We start from the raw sequence: 20,221 nt of genomic DNA on the forward strand, positions 1-20,221 counted from the left end.
ACCTTAATTTATTTAAAACTATAAGCACAAAATTCTCCTCTGTGATGGTGTGTCATGCTATTGCATCTTTTTCTTTTTCTTTTTTTTTTCCTTTTTTTTTCCCTTTTTTAGTGATTAAAACAGTGAGACTAAGAGTGCGAGGATCTCCTATTTCACTTCTCTTTGTTCTCCACAATGTTAAAAACTTTTTTTTAAATATTTTTTTATATTAAAATCATTAAATTTTATTTTAATCAATAAAGAATTACTAAAAACCAAAAATACAAACAAACATGATCACTAGATTTCCCCAGAGAACGTAAAACAATTATATTTAATACAAAATCAACTAGTTCTTTCCAACTAGATTAGCTCAAAGCATTGGTATATATGAGGCCCATCAAGTTTCATTGCTAAAAAATTACAAATTCACGAGACCAACTTTAACATCATATTTTTACTTTCTAATAATTGCCCATCACATCAACAGTTTATACAAAAAAAAAAAAAAAAAAAAGCTAAAATAGTTTGTAACTTTAGCATTTTACTTTATTTTTATATTCTTACTTGACAATAAACCCTTCCTTCCATTTTTTACTTTACCTCTCATCCATTAAAATAATATTAAACCCATACAACACTAATGGTCAACACCACAAGTGGCCAAACGACCCAAACCCAGCCAACATTACACCCAGTGACAACCACCATCGATTATGGCCAAACCTAGCTATGAAAACCCAATGCCAAACCTACCAGTAGCAACATCAACTACCTGGTACAATCATAATGGCCACCACAACCAAATCCAAAACTCTCAAATCAACCACCATGCAACCCACAGTTGATCGCCTAACTTCAATGTCGTCTCATCTACAAAGACGACCCACTAAGTTGGTGATAGGAGAGAGAGTGTGAAGGAAGTTTGAGTTTTTCAAAGGAGAGAGAGAGAGAGAGAGGGGTGAATAAAATAAGTGAAGAAAATAACTAAATCAGCTATAGTGGGAATTTATTTTTAGATCTTAGAGCATCTCCAATAGGCTCTTAGAAACTATCTTTGGAGAGGAAACACACAAAAAACACCCTCCAATAGCCTCTCTAAACTCTAATTTTTTTTAGAGTTGCTACAGTAGCTCTCTTGAAGAAGAAAGCTGTTAGAGTCATATTTTCTATGTAATTGACTAATCCTTTGACAAAATGCAATTTATTTGTAATTTAGTAGATCTAAGTTGGGTTTAATGTATCAGCAAGGAGTATGTTGTTCAAACATATCAAGCGGGTTCACTAAAGACATGAAGATTGATCCAAAAAAAAAGTGAAGAAAAGCTGGTTCATTAAGTCTCGACACTAGCTCGATAGATACTGATATCGAGGATTAATGAGAAAGCTCGACACAAGCTCAATCTATCAAGAATTACAATTTTAGAATTTCCAAATCTGAAATTCGACCTATGATGACTTGTTTGATTAGGGTTTCTTTTCTCACAACTCTAGTCATATATAAGACTTATTTTAAAGTTCTTCACACACGAAAATAGAGACCTACGAACACATATTCTCAGTTGAAGCTATTGCATTTATACACCTTAGGGTTTTGCAACCAAGTGTTTCCTGATCTTTGTTGTTGATGAAGTGAAGAAATTTGCAGCCAGCAACAGTCATTCAAGTTGCTAGAGTTAGTCACATACTAGGATCTGTGCAAAGGAGTTAGTCACAGATAGGAGATTTGGGCAACAAAGGAAAGAAGACTACCACAAGATCAAGTCCAATTGGGTATTGGAGTGAAGGTTTAACTGTAGGTTGGCATTTTGGGATAGACCAGTGTAGTGGTAAGATTCCTCATACTTTTAGCCGCTTGATTATTGATTAGTGGATTCTTGGAAATGGTGACCTTAAATTCACTCGGTGGGGTTTTTGCCTTACAAAAGTTTTTCCCTTTTGTCAAAAAATCACTGTGTCAATTTATTTTTTACTGCATTTAGTTTATTTGGTGATTTGTTGGTACCTCCACGATTTGCATGTAATTTGACCTAATTAATTAACTTGGGTAATTGAATTAATTAACCGAGGTTAATCTATCTTAACCCAACAAGTGGTATTAGAAAGGGCACTCTCTAATTATGTTTTAATCTTTTTTGTATGATCCATTGACCCCTGTTGTTATGGATCATGGACAATCATTGATTAAACCTCCTCTTTTTTATGGTACTAACTATGCATACTAAAAATTATGCATGAGAGTTTTTTTTTTCCATCTTTAGATGAAAAGGTCTAGCTGGCTTTCGAGGCTGGATGGACCAAACCTACTGATCCACCCATGTCTTGGGATGATAACAAGATCAAAGCTGCAAATTTCAACAGAAGAGCATTGAATTCCTTGTTTAGTGTTGTGACTAACGAGGAGATTAAGAAGATCTCATCAAAGGAGACGATTTCGCACCATACCAGCCGATACAGCCAAAATATCTCATTTCAACAACCAAACCAATACAGATGACCCTCCCATTTCGAATCGGTTTTTATGCCGGACTGTTTTGAGTGATTTCGGCCCTTTCAGGGTGTTTCGGTCATTTCGGCCGAAATATTGATTTCCGGTTGAAATCATTTGAGAACAGGTATTACCTCTTTGAAACTAATTTTTGCTTGCAAAAACCCATAGATCAGTGACACTGAGACAACAGCAAAGTTCTAGCGAAGCCTACCTCTACATCATGGCCTTTAATTTGCATCTCTTACTTTTTTTTCTTTTTTTTTTTTTTGTTGTTGTTGTCTTCTCCTCTTCTTCACTCATGAACACTAGAGACCAAACTTCTCATATCTAAGCATTTGGCTTCTTAGTGCATTGTCAAAACATGTGGGATGTGTTTATTCTTTTTGAAAGTAACGTGTGGTTGTGGTAAAACTAAGGCATTAGATTTTATTCAGAATTCACATGAGAGTTAGGTGGGATGTTTGACCTTTTACACTTGTTTCAAGTTTTTTTTTTTTTTTTTTTTTAATTTTAAATTTTTAATATAATGGTTATAGATAATTTAGATTTATCTGTAATGGATTGGGCCATTGTAGAAGGATAGAGATAAAGATGAATTGGGCCTAAATATACTTAAAGACATAGGATTTAAATTCAGCAAATATATATATATATATATATATATATATATATTAATTATATAGGATTTGATATATAGTGGTAATCTCGAAATGGTACACTGGTATTCACCGGTACCGAAATATATCGTTCCCCTAACTAAACCGAAATTGCTTCCAGTACGAAATTGACTCCCTTGGATCTCATCCACTGAGAGTGTCCATGAGGCACGGACAATCCTTCAAAACACTTATAAAAGTACCAAAGCTGTGAAAGATTCCAAGCTTCATAGGCTTACCATGAGCTTTGAAGAAATAAGGATGAATGAGGCATTCGATGAATTTTATGCCAAGCTCAAGAACATAGTGAATTCCGTCTTTAACTTAGGTGAAAAGATTCTAGGCAAAAAGCCAAAATTTGAATAGGGATAGAGCTTCGGATGTGGGGTCTTGTTTTAAAATGAAGGTAAAGATACTATTTTAGTCCCTACATTTTGGAGTCATTATTAATTTGGTCCCCACATTTTTGTAGCAGTCAATATGGTCTCTGCTATTTTCAAGTTGTACTCAATTTAGTTCTTACGATTAACTCATTAATGGAAATACTTACATGACAAACAAATGACAAGTTGGCACACTTGAAGCTTACGTGGCAAGTAAAATAATAATAAATTTTTTAATTAGTATTAAAAAATTGCTACAAATTATCAGTAAGAACAAAGAAAATTTCACCTGTAACACCTAATCTCCACCAAACCAAGAAAACATGCAAACCAGAAAATTTCAACCGCTCTTCAAATTATTAGTAAGACCCAGAGAAAATTCAAACCCAAACTCATGTACCCACATATTTTGACCAACAAAGAGATAAAAGCCAAATGAAACTCAATATCCTATAAGCAAATTTCATCTTGGACAAGCACAAAAAAGCAGCCCCTTTGTTCTAGTTTTAGTTAACCCAAGGACAAGAACAAAGAAAAAGGTTTCAAGACTCAAGTTTCATGTAGTGATTCATGGCTAAGAGAAGAAAGATAAAATTTTAAGTATCTAGGGCCTATTTGGTTGGAGAGGTGAAAAAGTGGAAGGATGGAAATGGGGAAGAGATTGAAAAGTGGAAAACTCATTTATTTGGTTGAGAAGAAAAATAAGAGGATGAAAAATGATGTAGGTATAAATTGAATTATATGTCCTTATTTAAAAAAAAAAATCAACCAAAAAAAAAATCCACCAAGTTTATTAAAACAAAAATAATGCCCAATTCAAAAAATAAAAACCTACCATACCCAGTTATAAATTTTTTTTTTTTTTTTTTAAAAAAAGGGAAAAAAAAAGAGAGAAAGAAAATGGCATACACATGCAACTGATCAAAAAAAGCATGCACAAGGTCATTTAGCAAAAGTAAAATGAGAGGCGGCTATAGACAAACAAATGAAGAAAACAACAAAAATAGATAAAAGTAAGAGAAAGTTTGAAATGTTGCTAAGGAGAAAATGTTTGGGTCCTACCAAAAGGTTACCTCCCCAATTTGGGAAGAAAATAGAAAGGAGAAGAGTACTTATAGTCAAATGACTAAACTACCCTTCATCTCACGTTTTGGTTTCTTTTTTTCTTCTTTATGGACGTGATATACTGCTTCACTTTTTCTTTTTCTTTGTTTTTTATTTTTTAATAAAACTTTTTTTGTTTAATGTTATTTTTCTTTTTTAATAAACTTAGGTGATTGTATTTTTTTTTTTAATTAATTGGGCATCATTTTTTAATAAGGGCATATAAGTAAATTTATACAAGTTTTATTTTCTATCTTCTCATTTTTCTTCTCAACTAAACAAAAAAGTTTTTTATCCCTTCACGTTTCCACCTGCTAACCAAACACAAATGACGGAAACTAAAATCTCTTCTATCATTCCACTTTTCTATTATCTCCCCATTTTCTATCCTCCTATTTTTTCACACCCCAACCATTTTTTTTTTTTTTTTTTGGTTAAAATCAATTTGGTCCCCTCTCATTTTTTCATCCCCAACCAAATGGACCAAGTGTTTGTTTAGAAAGAAATTGGTTTTGTGCTTTTGATTTTTGTTTTCCATTCAGATGTTGTGGCAATTTTTTTTAATGTTAATTGAATTTTTTTTTAATCACCACGTAAGTTTCAAGTGTGCCAACACTACAACAAAATGTAACTATAGTGACGAATTTTTGTGAGGAAAATTTTTTCGTCACAAAAAAGTACCATGTAGTGACAAAATTTATATTTCGTCACTATATATATATATATATATATAATAGTAACATTTAGTGACGAAATTTACATTTCGTCACTATAGGGTGTGATAAATTCAGGACGCTTAACAAAAGTGGAGGCAGGAAACCAAATTGATCTACAATGACTGAAAGTTCAAAAACGTGTATAAACACCTTTGAACGTTTAGACCCCCAAATTACAACTTAACCAATTCAAGCAATATGTCAAACAACTAGTGTGCGGAAACTTAACATATGCTATAATATGAAATTGGTTAAAAAACTATCTAAGCCAAAACAAAATAAAATCCACAGCAGATAATAAAAAGGCAAAGATAGAGAGGAAGGAAGATGCAAACACAAAGACAATACGCGATGTGTTATCGAAGAGGAAACCGAAGCCCTCGGCGTAAAACCTCTCCGCCGCCCTCCAAGCGGTAAACAATCCACTAGAAAATACAGTTGGGATACAAGGACAGCAATAGACCCTCCAAGCCTAATCTACCCAGTGCACCTAAGCCCTCCAAGCTTCTTGCTCCAACGAGGTTGCGCCGAACCTTTTTCTTTTCTAGCTTCCCGGATTCCGCTACTAGACCGTAGCATCAACCAATGAAGATTGGTTCCTTCCTAACTGCTTTCCAGAAATCCAAACAGCTGTTCCACAGTGATGATGATGGTGAGAACCAAGTTTGGTATAATGCCTCTCAAGGATTTGACAATGGAGAGGAAGAGAGTTGAGAAATTTGAAGAGACTCTAAGGTATAGATTGTGGGTGAAACAATCTTGTTTTTCTTTAGGGTTTCTCTCTCAAAATTCTCTCTGGAAGCTCTCTCACAATCGTGGGTAAAAGGGGTATTTATACTGGAGTGGGAGAGGAATGTGAAACGTCAGGTTTAACAAAACAGGGATGGCTCGCGGCTTAACCTCGCGGCTTGACTAAGTCGCGAGATCCAGTCGTGAGATAACCGTATGGCCAGTTGTCCTGTTTTGTCCTGTAGTGCTCCAGCTTGCATGACCGTTCACCTTCCAGCATGCTTGGCACGTGTGCTGCGTCTGGTGGCTTGCAGCCGTGAGTCACCCGCGAGTCCCAGCCGCGAGTCTCTGTTTTCTTGCATACTCTTGAGCAATCTTCACTCTCTCTCACTCACTACCCTTACATTAAACCCACCTAAATACAGGGTTACTGAATGCTGAATTACAAGCAAATTTGACACGGAATAAAGCCAATTAGATGGTTGAATAAATTCAACCTTACAATCTCCCCCTTTGGCTATTCCGTGACAAAACCCTAAAACAGACTCTAGACTTAACATGTGAGTTGGGAACAGTTGAACAAAACTCACTCACACCTAACTCTAGAAACTGTGAAGCACTTGAATCATATGAACATAATACTCCTGAAACATAACAATACACCATGATCATTGCAAAGCAGAAAATCGTAAAATGCATATGAAACAGGCAATATGTGATCAAGCAAAGATGGAGTTAAGAAACAAACCATGGCTTGATCAATCAAGTGAACACCACAAGGTAGTGATCACAGTGCTCATTCACACTTGGAATGAACACAAGGACATACAAGTTAACAAGCACAAGGCAAGACACTTGTATGTTCAACACTCAACCAATGCATAGTACACAAGGTATATGCATCTAGGAACAATCCTACAAGGGCACAAGAGTGACAGTACATAAACCAAAATGCAAGACATTTAGATTAAAGTACTGATTTCAACATAGCATAAAGGCTGCAATAAGCAAGGTACATACCATAAAGCCTACAAACTATGCATAAAACATTAACCCTAAAAGCTTACAAAAGTACATGGGTACAAACACAAAACATCCTGAATAACATCATCAAAATATATTAAAGTTTAAACCAAGAGTATAGGATAAGAGTTAGAAACAACTATACACCAAAAACACAGTGTATCAACCCCATAAAAACATTAAATAGTCCAACAAACATAAACCTAAAACTATAAGTTTAGAAGATAAGACTAAAAACAAAAGTATGACAAAAGTATGTGTGTACTCCCCCTATCACTATGCACACTTCCCTTTGAAACTTTCTCCCCCTTACTGAATGCTCTCACCCTTTTTGTCACGAATAGCTAAAGGCTCTCGTCCAACTTTCGTTGAATATCATCTAGCTGATTCTCCATAGTCTCGAGACGCATTTGGACATGGTTGTTTGTGGAGTAGAGAAGTGCCACAATCTCATCAATGCGTTTCTGAATATGCTCAAGTACACTCCCGACCCTATCAGTATGAGGAGCAGTCTGTGCTTGCGGAATACTAACAGGTGAAGCTTCAGGAACAGCACGCGAAGTAGATGTAGTATGTGCAGGTGTCTCTGATTCAGGGACAGATGGAGTAACCGGAGAGATGTGAACACTCCTTGGTGATTTAGAGGAGTGACTTCTGCTAGCTTGAAGAGTGAACATGGAAATGGGACGCTGACAGGTCAACATTTTTCCATCTGCAGGAGGAATAATGCCTTTACAAAGAATAAGCTTCATGATGAGACTGCAAAATGGAATAATTCCTCGAGCTGCAGTTCTACACGCGGTCTTCCTCAAGGTGTAGTAGATGTGAGCACATATATCAATGGGAGCTCCTGTAATAAGATCACAAAGGAAAATAGCTCTCCCAAGATTGATGAATGTAGTGTTGGACAGTGGGTAGAGATTGGTGAACATGATCAACTTCAGTGTGGTCAGCTCTGGTGCAAACTTTGCGGTGCTGATGGATGTTCCTGCACTGGATACTTCATGATCGGATCCTAAGATTTGTAGAATTTCTCCAACTTCTGGAGTTCGTTCATTGTAAGGAGTTAGATTCACATTCTGAGGTCTGGTGATGCCGAGAAGATCTGCGATGGAGTCTGGGGAAACACTAGACTCTGTTCCTCTGACCCAGAAAATGAGTTGAACTCCAAGATCAGTTGCATTGGAGAAGCATTCTTTGACCAGCTCATCCATTGGATCATCAAAGTTCCCGAACAAGTTTGCCCAATCTCGTTTCTCAAAGATTCGAGGGATAAAAGTGGTCCCTAAGGTGTTAAACTCGACCACCCATTCCACTATAGTAGTTGACTTGTCAAAAACGTTTGAGTAGACGTGTGAGTTAAGCGGAAGTCTGAACCTATCCTCATTGGGGTCTTGAGATGCCTGAAATGATAGTCGAGTCCTTTTAGCAACTAGTGTTACTGGTTCATTAGCAACAATGTCTTTACCCCTGGAAGATCGACGAGACATCTGCAAGATAACAGGCCCACAGCAAAGAACCAAACAACAGTACCACACAAGATAAATGTCAACAAGATTCAGTGCAAAAAAAAAATTTCAATACATAAATACAAACTGAAGATAGTGCAGACCCAACCAGACTTCCAACAATACAAAGGAGCACAAAAAGACAGGTGCAGCAAAATGGTGATAGTGCACAAAGGCATAGATAGACAAAACAACTAACAAAACTGTCAATGAGACAGGTTATCATGACCATGATATGCAAACAGATACAACATTCGAACATTTAGAGCAGATATCATAAAAACACTCCACAAGAGATATGAACATGGGAAAATATTTCAACATGAAGTAACAAATCATCCAAACTAGAGCACATGGTTGAGAGAAATCCAATACCATATTATGTTATCATAAAAACTCAGTAACCAATACCGAAATCCAACATCAATACTCAAGCAAGTGAAATGAGCAAGACAAATAAACACCAAACCCATTTAAGAAAAGATTTTCAGACTCAACCACAGGCAAATATCAGAACAATGAAAAACACATTGTGACCGCTCAACATGAAAACAGATGAGAACAATAGCAAACAAAACACGCCATACCCATTACACAAAGAGAGAAGTATTTCGAACACAATATCAATCCAAACGGTAACAAAAATATCCAGGAAAAGGGAAAATGAGATTGAGAAAGCAAAACCCATACCTTTTCTTGATGATTTGGATAAGAAATGAAGCACCAATGAGGTTTGAAAATGGATTCACAGAGTGTTTGGAAAGGAGATATTTTAGAGAGAAGATGAACAGTCACAAATGTTCGAGGGAAAACTGAAAAAGATTTAAAAACTGCTCCTATTTCTGCCAAACACGCGTTTTTCGCGACTTGATTAAGTCGCCACACAGTCGCCAGTTTAAGCCGCCAAAACACTCAAGGACAAAAATTTGAAAAATTTTTCTAAGTGTTTTTCACGACTGGAAGGTCTACCCGCAAGTGAGTTGCGAGCTGAGCCGCGAAAATCTCTAAGTAACCCTCGCGACTGGACCTTCCACTCGCGAACAAGTCGCCAAAAATGACCCGCGAAGATGCGACTGAGGCTCGCGACTTGACATACCTGCGACTGAGCCGCCAAAACAGGGCAAAACTGTATTTTTAAAAATTTCAGATTTTTTCAAACAAAATACTTTCCAAAAACACCTAAAACACTCAAAAATCTTTTTGTGCTTGAATTAACAAAGATTGAGCATGTGAAAACACATTTCATCAAGTACAATCACACAAATGAATATGGCATTTATTGAACATAAACTTGTGTGTTGTGTGTGGATATCAACAATGAGATAGTCCTTAGTCTAATGTGAAACTTCAATGATCAATTCAACCAAGACATACACAATTAGCACTAGATCATGTGACCCATCTCAATTATAGAAATATGTATATATGACCTCCCACACAACTTGATAACTTAACTTGGAGCTTTACATTTGACTCCACTTTTAATCATAACATTTGATCTTTTTGATCTTTTGAGGCAATCACCTCTCATTGTGAGAGTGATATTTGACATTTCACTTTAATGAACAAGCCTTTGGCTTTTTGAATAAATATTTTCTTTAATATAAAGTCGCTTACCCTTTTTCCTAGTCGAATACTAGAATGTGCGACAGGCTTTTGCAGCTCAATATCTCTTTTCATTTGGAGATTTACATTTGGTGAGCTCTTTTTAGCAAAACAAAAATAAAGAGTGGGAAGATATATAGACACAAGTCTATGCATGTCTCAAGATCAACATAACCATTCACTAATCATTCATGACAAGTTTGAAGATCTATTTACAACAATCACATAGATTTCAAGATTTTTCCCACAGTAATATGAGTGCATGAAAACAAGCAATGCTCGAAAATGCACAAAGCCATTAGCACAAAGGTACAAGGCAAAACAAGTTTTGAGACAAAAACTCAACAATGTCAATCAAGCTTTTTGATTTTCTAATTTTTATGTGATTTTTGGATTTTTGACACTAAAAGCAAAGAGATTGATAAAACAAAATTAAAAATATGCACAAGAAGACAAGCAAACAACCAACAGCAAAAACAGCAAGCAAAACAAACAAACATTGTCACAAAGCATAGGAAGTATTAATGCATGGACATGTTGTAATGCTTATGCATGAGTACCCCTTTTCACCCACACGTCACTTGCGTTTGGGGTGATTTCCTTATAGGATTGGGTACGGGAGTTAGGGCTTTCAAACCTTCGTGAGAAGCTTTCCAAGCAGTTGGTGAATGCACCAATCATCTTCATCACGTTCATCATTCCGGGATCACCATTCTGATCTCTAGATTGATCACCTGCCCAAATTCTTCTATCATTTCTAGGTCCTCCTGACCTTTGAGGAGTTGCATTATTCTTTACTCTCAGCTTTTGGCAATTTGGTCGAGTATGCCCTTGAAGTCCGCAATAATGACACACATAAGTTGCTCTAGGACCTCTTTGTGGTCGTGGGCGTGACTTGGCACGAGATTCAGACCTACCCACAGATTGATTACGGGGATTCAGCATCCGTTGGTTCACCACATTCTTCTTGTCCTCCACCTCGAGCTTCTCACCAGTAAGGTCAGCTACAACTGGATCTTTGGCCTTTACAAACTTCACTTCTTTAGTGACATTTCCAGATGAACTACTTCCTCCGGTATATCCCAATCCGGATTTGTCTGAAAAGTTCTTTTGAGATGAGATAACATCATCTAGCTTCTTGGTGATGACCCTCTCTATTTTAGCATTTGCTTGCACAACCTCATTCTCAAGAAATCTCACTTTTGTGTAAGCTTCGGACAACTCACCATTCAGTGTTTCTATCTCACATTTGGCCTCCCTATATCGGATTAAGAGACTTTTGTAGTCCTCCTCAGCTTTCTTCATTTTTCTCACAGCAGCCTTGGCCACCCTTGTGTACTCACCCGACTTCTCCAAGAGTGAGTTATAATTCTCTTGAAGATTTGTTGTGCTTTCATCTTCTTCAGCATCTGATTCATCAACAATTCCTAGTGATTCATCATCACTATGTTCTCCAAGGTCTCGTACAAGCAGATTCAACTCATCTGAAGACTCAACATGAGCAATAGTCATAAAAGCCGCATAGTTCCCCTCTCCATCACAGCTCTCTTCAGATTCTGAGTCAGACGAATCCGAGTCACTCAAGGTCGTGGCATACACTTTACCTTTCGATTTCAAATAATTCGGACATTCCTTCTTAAAGTGTCCATGCCCGTTACATTCGAAACAAGTGACATCTTGTGTGGGTTGGGATTCTTTTCCATCTTTCTTTTTGAATTCCCTTTTCTCCCTTCTAGAACTTTGGAATTTTCTTTTATCATCAAATTTGCCATTATTTTTGAATTTCAAGAACTTTCTGAAATTTTTGACAAGGTATGCAACATCTTTGTCAACTACATCTTCTCCCGATGAGTCTTGATCTTCCACCTTCTCATTAATGGTCTTAAGAGCAAGAGATTTACTCTTCCGTTGATTGGGCAGCGACATCTCATAAGTCTGCAGAGAACCAACCAGCTCCTGTACTTTGATGTCATCAAGGTCCTTGCTCTCTTCAATTGCTGTCACTTTAGCACGAAAACTTTCCGGCAATGATCGAAGGATCTTCCTTACAATTTTTGAATCCTCCGTTTTCTCCCCCAAGTTGAACTTACTGACAACCACCTCATTTAGCTTCCCATAGAAAGAGTCAAAAGGCTCATCCTCACTCATTTTGAGCTCCTCAAACCGAGTGGTTAGCATTTGCAACTTGGTGTCTTTCACTTTCTTCGTGCCTTCATAGGTGGTTTCCAAAATCTCCCATGCTTCTTTGGCAACGGTAATGTGAGAAATCCTGTGAAATTCATCTGGAGACACGCCACAGAAAATAGCATTGAGTGCTTTACTGTTAGCATTAGATGCAGCAAGTGCAGCCTTATCCCAAGTGGATTTGGCTGCCTCAGGTCTGGTCCAACCAATTTCAACAGCATCCCAAACGGATTCATCAATAGAACACAGAAAAGCTCCCATGCGAACCTTCCAAAAAGCATAATTACTACCATCAAAATATGGAGGTGCATTTAGGGATTGAGACCTATCCATCTCAAAAGGGAGTCAATGATCACACAATGGTAATGAAACCAATAGCAGTGTACCCGCTCTGATACCAATTGAAAGTTCAAAAACGTGTATAAACACCTTTGAACGTTTAGACCCCCAAATTACAACTTAACCAATTCAAGCAATATGTCAAACAACTAGTGTGCGGAAACTTAACATATGCTATAATATGAAATTGGTTAAAAAACTATCTAAGCCAAAACAAAATAAAATCCACAGCAGATAATAAAAAGGCAAAGATAGAGAGGAAGGAAGATGCAAACACAAAGACAACATGCGATGTGTTATCGAAGAGGAAACCGAAGCCCTCGGCGTAAAACCTCTCTGCCGCCCTCCAAGCGATAAACAATCCACTAGAAAATACAGTTGGGATACAAGGACAGCAATAGACCCTCCAAGCCTAATCTACCCAGTGCACCTAAGCCCTCCAAGCTTCTTGCTCCAACGAGGTTGCGCCGAACCTTTTTCTTTTCTAGCTTCCCGGATTCTGCTACTAGACCGTAGCATCAACCAATGAAGATTGGTTCCTTCCTAACTGCTTCCCAGAAATCCAAATAGCTGTCCCACAGTGATGATGATGGTGAGAACTAGGTTTGGTATAATGCCTCTCAAGGATTTGACAATGGAGAGGAAGAGAGTTGAGGAATTTGAAGAGACTCTAAGGTATAGATTGTGGGTGAAACAATCTTGTTTTTCTTTAGGGTTTCTCTCTCAAAATTCTCTCTGGAAGCTCTCTCACAATCGTGGATAAAAGGGGTATTTATACTGGAGTGGGAGAGGAATGTGAAACGTCAGGTTTAACAAAACAGGGGTGGCTCGTGGCTTGACCTCGTGGCTTGACTAAGTCGCGAGATCCAGTCGCGAGATAACCGTATGGCCAGTTGTCCTGTTTTGTCCTGTAATGCTCCAGCTTGCATGACCGTTCACCTTCCAACATGCTTGGCACGTGTGCTGCGTCTAGCGGCTTGCAGCCGCGAGTCACCCGCGAGTCCCAACCGCGAGTCTCTGTTTTCTTGCACACTCTTGAGCAATCTTCACTCTCTCTCACTCACTACCCTTACATCAAACCCACCTAAATACAGGGTTACTAAATGCTGAATTACAAGCAAATTTGACACGGAATAAAGCCAATTAGATGATTGAATAAATTCAACCTTACAATGATGAATTTTTTCGTCGCTAAAAGTTTAAGTTTTTTGTGACGAATAATTTCATCACTAAAAGGTGCTACTGGTCATGCTATTAGTGACGAAACTTGTTTCGTCACTGAATGTCACATTTAGTGACGAAAATAAATCGTCCCTGAATGGAAAACGATGGCCATTAGTTTTATTTTTTGCGACGAACCCAACTTCATCACTAAAGGCATAAAACCGTGACGAAATCAAATCGTCACTAAAGGTGAGGTATATATATAACACTTTAGCTCCTTTTTTTTTTCTTTTTATTTTTTCACACATCAAGCCCTTAATCTGAAACTCTCTTAAGCTCTCCCTCACACTCTCTCAAGCTAGCCGACGCCAAGCTCGCAACGCTTAAGCATCGTCGTTGGTTCCGTCAAGACGCTTAAGCGTTGCTGTTGACAATCGACGCCGATCACGATGCTTAAGTGTCACTGTTGGCATCGTCACAATGCTTAAGCATTGCCGTTGGCGTCGATCGCGAGGCTTAAGCGTCGCTGTTTGCACCGATCACGACGCTTCTGGTGACCCTTCGCCTCCCACCACAACCGGCGACGCATCAATTCGTGTAATGGGTATTTTTTGTTAATTTTTGTTAATTTTTTTTTTTTTAATGATCCAAATTTGAGGTCGTGTGATTGGCATTGTGACCCAAATGAAAACTGAGGCCACTGATGGCTACAACGCAGTCCAAGTTAGGTTTCAAAGGGTCAGGGACCACAAGCTCACAAAGCCAGAGATGGGTCATTTGCAGAAAGCAGGTGCTATTCCTATGCGCCATTTGCAGGAGTTTCATTTGGTTTCTATGGATGGGTTTAAGGCTAACCAGAGGCTTGTGTTTGATGATCTTTTCAAGGAGGGTGATCTTGTTGATGTGGCTGGCACCACCAATGGAAAGGGTTTTCAAGGTTTCTTTTTTTCTTTACAACTTTGGGTTTTTTTTTTTTTTTTTTTTTTTTTTTTTTTTTTTTTGCACTTCATTTTTGACAGATATATGTTTTAAGTTTTTGAAATTCTATTCTTTCTTCTTATGTGAATTATGCTTTGGTTAATTGCTGAGGAGAGAGAGAATATATTGAGCTGAAGATAAAGAAGTAGAAATTTGAAATTTTGACTTCACCAGGGAATTGTCGTATGATGTTTCTTTTGAAATATGCGCTTTGTAATAAGTCGTACCCTAACCCCATTAAAATCAGTGCTATATCCTTCCATTTTACATAACAATAAGTGTGTGATGAAAGTGAGCAATGGACTAGATCATTAGCAATCACCAGTGGAGGAAACTTAGATTTTTGTTTATATTTGGGAATTTAGAAATTAAGAGTCAAATATCACCATAAATCCTGGAAGTTACATTTGAGGAATTGACCTTTTACAATTGTTCAACGCAATATGTTTCAAAATATACAAAGGGGGAAGGAATGGTAACCACAAGGGCAATGTATGTATTCTAGGTTTTTTTTCCAATATAGTGACTTGCGGTTATTTATCACGTGTGCCTAAAATTTGAAGTTGCAACCTTTTCTAATTTCAATACATCATCACCAACTAGTTTTCTTGAAATATCTTGTGTATTTTCATGTGTTTATTGGAGTTTGAGGATGTTCACTTTGTATGAAGTTTTCTCATTCATTCTAACTTCCCAAAATGGTTGAGTGTAGTGTCAAGGGATTCATGAAATTGTTCAGTTATAAATGGGTTAAACAAGGGGAAATTTTGGTTGTGCATTGCATGGAAAGTTTGCCAAGCTTTATTAGTTTGAGCTGTTGTGCCCTATCTAGAAATGGTAACTAATTGAGGATTTGTTTCTTAGATACCTTTCAAGAACATTGCATTTTGTGAGGAAAAAAGAAACATAAGGTCAATTATAGATTATCCTCTGAATAGCGGCTATGGTTTGTAACTCATAATTTAGTGAAACTTCTCCCATCAAGATGGTTGGAGAGAAGGTTGTAGACTTTTGTCAAATTTTTCTTCAACATATATCTTTCATAGTACTTGGAGGGGTAGACTTCTAGTGTACTCCCTTTTTTTATTATAAATGATGTCATAATGCTGCGTCTTGCTAAATTTTCATGACAATATACCCCCTTGTTGGTAACACAATTTTCATGACAATATACCCCCCTTGTTGGTAACACCCCCACCCCTACCTTTTTTTAAAAAAAATTATTTGTTAAGGTACACACATGCACCCAGCAATTGAATGGTTGATTTTTGAATCTGATTTTTCCATTATAGTACAAGTAGTGTTGTTTCTGGATTGTGGCTTTTGTTTGCTAGTTTTCATGTGGGGTAGTGATTTTGAAGAATTAGATATTTGTGTTGATATTTGGTTGTTTACAAGCTTTTCATTCCCCTGTTAATATCTTTCTTCATTGGCAGTTCTAATTATTGTCTTATCTGCTTGTTTAACTTTTCTTTAACTTTTGTACTTATAAATTTAACTTTTCTTTTGTGGACTAAATACACATTGTTTGCAGTAACTTTGGATTTTTTCTGAAAGTTGTAAACTTAGCTTGAGCAAAGTATGTAAATTCTAGTTAAAAACTTATAAAACTCTATACTTATGATGTTGGAAATTGGATTTGTGGTGGTATGTTGTGTTGGAGCGAGTGGGTGGCTTGCATGATGTTATAAGGTGGTTTAAATTTATATTGGGAGTGTTTTTTTGAGATTGGTGAAAATTGTATGAACTTTTTGAGGAGGGTTAAAGTGTGATGAGTAGATTTTCACAAATGGGGTATTCGGTTTTACTTAGACTTTGATGTTTTGGCATTTGGGTGTTTGTTTCAAAGTGTGGTTCAATATTTACTTATAATTGTTTGGTTGTTGCTTTCAAGAATTAAGGTTCAAAGATTAATTAGTTTTTTATGGGGGATTCTTTGGTTTCACATTATTTCAAGGTGATCTAATGTAAGGGCTATATACATAAAACTTGGATAGAAAAGGGTAAAATGAATAGGTAAAGAGGTGTGTTCTTGTTAAGTAATTTTTTTTTTCCAAGAAAAGGGTCCTCTTCATTTGTCTTTGAAATGGAAAATGTCCATTTAATGGTGTGCATGGTGTCTTGTCCTCTAAAATAAGTATTCATTCCTTGGTGTAGTAAGAATAGAATACTAAATGATGTGTCACCATGTACACCTTTACATCCGAACACTGAAATGGAAAGTATAAGGGAGTCCTATAATTTGAATGTATATCACCAAGAGCCTTGTACTTAGCGGCATTGGCACATTGTCTAGTTCTTTATAGAGGTAGGAGAACTTGAGTTTGAATCTCCCTCCCCCACTTAATGTTAGCACCAAAAAAAAAAAAAAAAAACTTGAACGTGTAAGTCAGAAATGTTAAACAATGTTAGTTTTAAGAATCTAGTTTCATATTTGATGGTAGATGCTAAGAGTTTTTTTGTGGTAATATGTAGGTTTTTGGTCCCTTAGCTCAACAAAGAGATCTTTATGATCAAGCAGTGATTCCAATAGTACATGAAGTTTTAGAAGGTTTCAATTGTACCAAGAGGAGCGAGCTAAGGACCAAGAGGCATGAGCTAAGCAAGAGGCATGAGGACATCTTCCATTAGTTCTAATTATATTATGTTATACTTTTTGTATTGTTATAAAACATTTTGAGTTATTGTATGTGTTGCAAACAATTATTGTATACTTGTATGTAAGGAGTTTGAATTGGATACTTGTTTTATTTTTTACTTATGGAATGTATGGATCTTTTTATAATTAAATGTGTTGTTGAAATAAATGTGTTATTCAAATGTGAAGTTTTAATAATGTAATGACAGGTTATAGGTTAATATCAAAGCCATGAAAAAAATAAAAAACAAAAAATAAGTTTTAGTGACGAAAATTTTCGTCATTATATGTGACTGGATTTTCTTAAAAATAGTTTTAGTGATGAATTTTTTTCATGACTATATGTACCCAAGCATAGTTTTAGTGATGAAATTATTCGTCACTAAATATGATTTAGTAAACTAAAGTATTTTTAGTGACGAAATATTTTCGTCACTGAATAGTGTTTTTAGTGAGGAAAACATTTAGTGACGAAACGTTTTCGTCACTAAAAGTTTTTTTTTTTTTTTTTTTTTAAATCAAATCGGACTTTTAGTGACGAAATTTTTCGTCACCAGGACTTTTAGTGACGGGGCTACAGTGACGAAATGAGTTTCATCACTAAAAGTCCAATTTCGTCACTAAAAGTCCTCAGTGACGAAAAACTGGACTTTTAGTGACGAATTTTTTCGTCACTGAAAATATATTTTGTTGTAATGCAACTTGTCATTTCTTTGCCACGTCAAAAATGAGTTTTCAATATGGACTAAATTAATTGCAAGTTAAAAATAGCAAAGACCAAATCGATTGTTACTAAAATGTAGTGACAAAACTGACTATAACCCTAGAATATATGAACTAAAATGATAATTTCGCCAAAAAAATAAATACGGAACCCAAGATAGGAATGCTCTGATTTGTACAAGCAACACTTGGATAATCATATCTTTACGGAACTCTCCTTATCAATCAAGAAAGTAGGGAGCTAGTTATATATTAAAGAAATCAAACTCATAATTTACAGTTATATAGAATTTAGACATACACAGACCTTCCTTATCATCCATATCTCACAGGTATCTCATTCATCCAACACCCCCCTAAATTCTTAATAACCCAATAATCAGAACTGTCATCACTGCTCGTACCATACCCATTTCTCTCCCTCTCTCTTTGAGCGCGCCCTTGTTAAAGTTGAAAAGAGAAAACAAGAAAAGAAACTGAAGAAAGCTGCAGCGTTTTGTGAAGAAATAATAGAAGAACCCAAAGATGGAAACGGTGTCATTAGAATTAAAGAAAAGAAACAAGAGACAAAGAAACGATGCCGTATCATTAAATAAGAACAAACGAAAATTAACAAAATGATGTTGTATAGATAGCACACATGTCATAATCGTATTGGTTTCTTTTGCAACCGTTGCGTTAGTTAGATTTGTTATTTCTCTTTTCTTTTCCCGCCTTTTTTCTGGGCTCGTGTACATGCTCTGTTATGTAGTACAAATAGCAAAGGAGCTTTGTATTTTATTTTTATGTTCTCCATTTCTTTTCCTCAATAATAAGAATCATATTAAGAGAGTTTCTTTCTTAGTTTCGTTCTGAAAGTTTATTTCTTTACAACCCTATCAATGACCAAAATGGGCAAAGACTCACCGAAACCACCACCACCACCACAACCACGCCAAATACCGCGAAGAAACAAAGGCAATCACTCCAGTGTTATTATTTTAGCTATTATTTTATCATCGATTTGCAAACTTTAAGCTATTATTATAGAATGTTAGAGCATGTGTATCTTTAGGAGAGAAATAGTTACCTGTGTCTGCAATTTCGTACCAAGCGTTGTCAGCCTTACTAATTTTCTCTATCAAAGAAAATCTGTCCAACCCACAGGATTCCCTGATAAAATATAAGGCCAAAGTATTCTTCTTGCTCCAAGCAGGTGTAGTTGGTTTGTTGGTTGTTTCAACAACAATGTTCCAAAGATCATGTTCCATTAAAAATGTTTTCATCCGATTGCTCCAAGCCACGCAACTTTCTTCCTCCTTCAATGGAATTGAAACACCAACAACAGTTTAATATATCATTCTCACATATAATTGTGACTCAGTGAAGATTCTATTAAACTCTTTTAGATATCCAAAATACCGTAGTGGGGTATTAGGTATATTACATTTCAACCATTCTTGCTTTACGTGTTTACCTGATCTTAGCTTCTCCTCATACTTCCAATGTACACACTTTGGACATATGTAGGCACATTTTTTGAAAGGGGGAAGCAGTGACTTTTTCTAAGACTTTTTGTTATGACACTCACCTCCACTTAATTTGGAATAAGATAGTCACTTCCTTTAAAATATAAATTATTTACACATGCCCTCTCTTGAATGATTAAAAATACATTAAAATTCTTTGGGGAATTTTCTTTTTCCAAAGTTCTTATTAGAGGAGTGTGAATGGCAATTTAAGTGAAGGGAAAAAAACAAAATTTAAGTTTTTTAGAGCTTACTTTCGGTTATTTAGAAGAGGTTAGTGTAAATAATTTGTATTTTAATTCCAAATTGGATGTAAAAACATTGGAATTTACTCTTTTTCAAAGTGATATCCGGTGTGTATAGAGTGTGAATATTGGGAGTATGAGACAATAATTTTCCATTTGATAATGAAAATATATTATGATTTAATTTAACAGCAAGAGATTAAAATCCTAAGAAAAAAAAATAGCAGCAAGCAACTTTATGGCATTTT

This window comes from Quercus lobata, chromosome 4 (assembly GCF_001633185.2).
Source record: "Quercus lobata isolate SW786 chromosome 4, ValleyOak3.0 Primary Assembly, whole genome shotgun sequence".
In the NCBI taxonomy this organism is placed as follows: domain Eukaryota; kingdom Viridiplantae; phylum Streptophyta; class Magnoliopsida; order Fagales; family Fagaceae; genus Quercus; species Quercus lobata.